Genomic DNA, 5,124 nt, shown 5'->3' on the forward strand with positions numbered 1-5,124 from the left:
TGAATACAGGTGTTCACTGTATATTTCATAATGAAACAATAAGAGGAGGATAATACATGCATGCAAAATATAATTGGGTACAGTAAATAAACCAACAATTTTATTACAATTATCATTATTTTTAAATATGTGTAATATTTTACAAATGCAAATGTCTATACAGTACACTGTTGGTATTGTCAGTGTAACAGCCTAACCGGGTAGAAAAAAAAAAAGTCTGGCTGCATCATACCCAAATTAATCAAGGTGACTTAGATCGGGTTTGGGCGTGCTAAACACACTTATGACTGATGCTCTACCCTCAACAGAAAAAAATTTTGCTTTTGAGTTTTGGATGAAGGATTGTAAACCTGTACACAAAATTTTGTCTTGAATATGCTTTGCTAAAATGGGTGCTCAACTTGTATGCTGTCAAATATGGTATGCTTATTTTTTCTTATGAACATTTGATACCTGCCTGGGGCACTGTCAGAAATGCTTTGTTTATTATGAAATAGAACTTCAAGTGAAAACAATCATGAGTTTATAGTCAGTAGAGCGTGAGATGAGGAAATTCAATTTTGGTTTTTTATTTGTTGATGGACCAAAATTAAGTTTGCTGAATAACTTTTAAAGTTAAGGAAATAATGTCGAATCACATTTAGCTTGGATTTTTAGATGAATCTCAATAGCTAGTCAATTTTATCAGTCTTTTAATATATAGTGACCAAAAAAATGTAGGTTTTGGAAATATGTATACCATTTTTACAAAACATATGACAAGATTATGTATAGCAGTTGCTGTTTGCTTTATGTGTGAGTAAAATGAAGAACTGTTGTTTCCTAGGCTGAAAAATACTTCTTACAGACATGACCCATTTGGTTGTTCTTTACAATCCACTGTCATTTGTCATTTCATGTTCGTCCTTTTATATTCTTTCCTAATACCCACTACTGTTACTTTAAGGCCTGGTGTTGTACCCATATAAAAGGAATATTTTTCTGAAAGGTATTAAAGTAGTTGATAGATAATGATTTGCCAGTTCCTGCAAGCATTTTTACTTTCTTTTAGTCTTATTCACTCTTGATTTCGTAATTCATACATCCAAATATTTTTATGCTCAAGAGTGCCACATCTTAGTACTGCTATAGCTTTACATCCCACAAGGATCACACAAAGGTTCTGAAGAACTTGGTTACACATTTAATAAATTTAGTGATTGACAATAATAAAACAATATAGTACCTACCTACCTTTGCCTTAAATATATCTATGAAATTAGTAAAATGAAATGACTTACATATACTGCATTTGTATCTGTGGTAATTGTTGGTTTTATTGATAGGTGTGTACTTTCTTTACAAAGCATAGAAGTTAAATGTTTTAGACAGGTTATTAGAAAAATATGTCCAATAGAAACTATGAAAGCAATCTCATTCAGTAGAAAGTAATACAGTAGCTACATTAATCAAATATAAATGGTCATAGTTATTTTTATATTCAGCAGAATTTTTAATACATTTATATGATTATTGCAAAACTCCTGGTGACAAAAATAATTTGAGAAATATTACAGTAGAGCTCTGGAGGGATGACACAATTTCTTACAGTAATACTAGTTATTGGCAATTTTCAGATATTTGTGTAATAATACTTATGGGAAACTTGAAACTTACATGTTAGTGTCAAAATCTAAGGGTTACACGTATTAGTATAAAAGATGGTATGCAGTATATTTTTCATAAATGATATGAGCTGATACAGTATAGCTAGAATTTTTTTACGATGAATATGTGATCGTTATAATTAATAGGATTTTAAGCATTGTAATCTAAGTACATTATTTTTAGTATGTATTTTGCAAACATTTTCAAGGTAATTTGGGAATTATTCTATCTTAGCATGTTCATATAGTTCAGTACATATTTGTAAATAATCAAGAACAGCATACAAAGAACTCATTGGTGTAATAGCAGGCAATGACTCTGCTTACTTGCATGGCTGCATGATTTGATAAGTAACTCAAACTTCAGGTGCTTAAAATTATTAGACCATGCTATAGTTAGTCAAAAAAACCTGATTGAAGTTTAGGTTTAGGCAAGAGATTTCTGCTTAGGCAGTTTGCAGCATTTATCATAAGTTGATATATAATGCCTTTAAATGAAGGTCTCAGGAAGAGGACGCTCAAGTACGTATTAGGAGTTGGATATGTGCAAAATAAAATTTTTGCACATAGTATATACATATGGCTTTCGTCACTGTGGACTCTTAACTGATTTGAGTAGATATTTGAAAAATTTTGGTTACCTATAACATTGGGTTTTAATCAAGTTAGCAGATATGAACAATGATTCCAAAAGTTTTCACCATTTAGTATAGGATTACATAATTAGTAGTCGTGAAATACCATGTGATTACAAAAATACAGAGGACAGTTGTTGAGAAAAACTGATGCTAAATTGTTAGTTTCTGAATGACTCAGAATAGGTCATTTGCTGCCCTGCTCTTGATGTAATTTCTTAATACATCATTCACCTAACCACTGATGAAGATAACTTTCTTGGAGAATCAATGTTATGGTACATAGCAACCCTTATTGCTTTTCAAGAAAAATGTGAATTTCAGAATAGAAGTTATAGTTCAACTAATTTACAAACCCTAAGAAAAAAAATTACAAGTTATTTGAATAGTAAATGTGGACCAAAATTTACCAGAGTAAAAGGTAGCCCTGGAAGTTCTTCAAATAGATGTGAAGAAATTAAGTACGTATAAGTACATTAAAGTGGCCAAAGAGTTTAAGAAATATTTGGTGTAGCTGTATTGTTTTGTTCATTACTGTGTTTATTAATGAAACCTTGAATACTTTTATAAGTATGTACTATGTCTTATGTTGTTTTTGAGTGGTTTATGGTAATGTACTGGTAATTTATTGGCATTTGTAAGGAACTAGGCATATACAGGCAGTCTTTAAGTTAAGGGGAGATCTGTTTCTGAGTGGGCAACTTATTTACATGAGGGAGCTCAGAAACTAGCACCCAGCCTAATGTTGCCTTGCCTTTGGATTTTTGCTTAAATTGGAGACAAAATATTTTTTAACATTTTTGAAATGCATTGTAAGATCAGATCAACTAATGTCGATACCACCTTAACTCGGGACTGCCTACATTGTTTCAGTTTTTTAAGTATAGCCTTTGGACTGTAAGATCAGTATGATATTAAAGAGTTTTTATGCATAATGGATGTCTATGAAAAAATTTCATTTAGAGCTATATGTCCTGTTATAGTTATCATTTTATTTGATCTATCAGTAACCATTGATTTAAGTATGAGTGATAATGGATATGTATTATGTTGGAAGGTAGGAGCAATGGGTTATAAGGATAGTCGGGGACATTGTAAGACATGCAAGGTTAACAAGCAATATTAGAAAAGCAATGAAGACTGACCTGATTGGTACCAGATTTTTAGTTCTTAGTAAGTGAATGACTGAGGTTTGGATCATCTACTTTCCCTTGGACTGGAAATTTGAGCCTTGAAAAAGTTATTCCAAGCCAGGAGTCATCTTCTGCACCAAGTATAAGAACGCCACAGTCTGTAGATTTGTTGCCATTTCAGTGACAAGACAGTGGAATATTTTTCTTGTGAAGGTGTGTATTTTTTACTGAAAATAATATTGGTGGTACCTGATCTGTAGATTAGTCATTTTGAAGTTGCTGTAGTTATGTTCAGGAGAAGTTCATGAACACAGAGCATTTTAATCTAGTCATTCATTAGGATATCAGTAATACTGTAGTTCTATCTTTAATTATTTCCTGTCCTTGCAATTTGTAATCAGGGTTTTTTAGAGCTTCCTTTAGAAATGTAGTTTTGTATTTGCAGTGGCTGTAGCAGTTTTGCTGTAGATGATGAATTCAGGTGTCATTTGTTGACAAAAGCTATGTGATATACATAATGTAAAAGCTTTTGCATTTTATTTTAGGTTATAATTGCTGTAATATATTGTAGTGCATTACAAACATTTGGAATGCTTTTAGACTGAGTAGTTGATAGTCTGCAAAGATTACAAATGTGCATCACAGTACAGGCAGTCCCTGGCTTACAACGGGTTTGGCTTACGACACTTCGAGGTTACAACACTTATCATATTATATTAGTCAGAAATTATTTCCAGGTTTACATTGCATGTTCCAGGGTTACGACACCAATCTGACAGAAAAATGCTATGTAATCAATATTTGAAGGTTTTTTAATGAAAAATGCAATACAAATGCAGTTTACTTAGTTTTTAATACACCCAAAGCATTAAAAGTAAGGTTTTCTTAGAATTTTTGACAATTTTCTGGCTTACAACGATTTTCGGCTTACGGCGTGTCTCAAGAATGGAACCCCCATCGTAAGCCTGGGACTTCCTTTACATTTATGAATACCATAGCAGGGTTTGGTCTTGGAAGGATGTACCTGCCAAGAAGAGGTGACCTTATTTATGACATTTCTAACTGTGGATTATAGCTTCTAAAAAATATTTTACAAAAGGAATGTTTTGTAATTACATTAATTAGCATCAGAAATTTAAATTGGACATTTTTAGCACATTCTAGTGCTCTGTACTTTCCACAATATTTTGGTTATGAGAGCCAACCCAAGCGATTTGTAAAGAATTCTTTGCTGTTGCAATTCCCAACAGCTAAACATTAAATAATTTCTACATAAAGCCATCTTCATTTTTATTAGTTTAATCAGACCATTAAGCTTAAAACAAAGCTGTTATTTGATATCACCCATTAATTTAAGCAATTGCTTTCATGTCAACTTAATAGAATAGTAGAGTAAAACTTCTCTTCATGTTGGCTTGTTGTTGTACTATTGTAACAGATTATTTTCCACACATCGAGATCACTGATGCATTAAAACTTTATGCAGTTAAACTAAGTTTTCATACAAATACATTCTTAAAATCACTATACTGTGTTGAATGCATCATAAGTTCACAAAACCAAGCATTTGCGGAGAGAAAATTTTGCTGTGAATGCTTGCCTAACTCCTCCATCCTATCCTAACAGGAAGCTGCCACCTCTCATTCATCTGTGCCGGACGTAATGGGTTTACATGAAAAAATGTTTTGTAAAAACATTGTTTGTTAATAG

General features: G+C 32.1%; 1 long non-coding RNA gene across 1 annotated transcript in view; it reads left to right on the forward strand.

Moving 5' to 3' along the window:
• Positions 1 to 2,395, forward strand: part of LOC135210343 (uncharacterized) — a 3,025-nt gene extending 630 nt beyond the window's left edge. Inside the window, exon 2 of the long non-coding RNA XR_010313502.1 lies at positions 10 to 2,395. This is a non-coding gene — a long non-coding RNA (uncharacterized LOC135210343). The remainder of the gene's footprint in view (positions 1 to 9) is intronic.
• Positions 2,396 to 5,124: the final 2,729 nt, after the last annotated feature.

This window comes from Macrobrachium nipponense, chromosome 39, assembly GCF_015104395.2.
Source record: "Macrobrachium nipponense isolate FS-2020 chromosome 39, ASM1510439v2, whole genome shotgun sequence".
NCBI lineage: Eukaryota > Metazoa > Arthropoda > Malacostraca > Decapoda > Palaemonidae > Macrobrachium > Macrobrachium nipponense.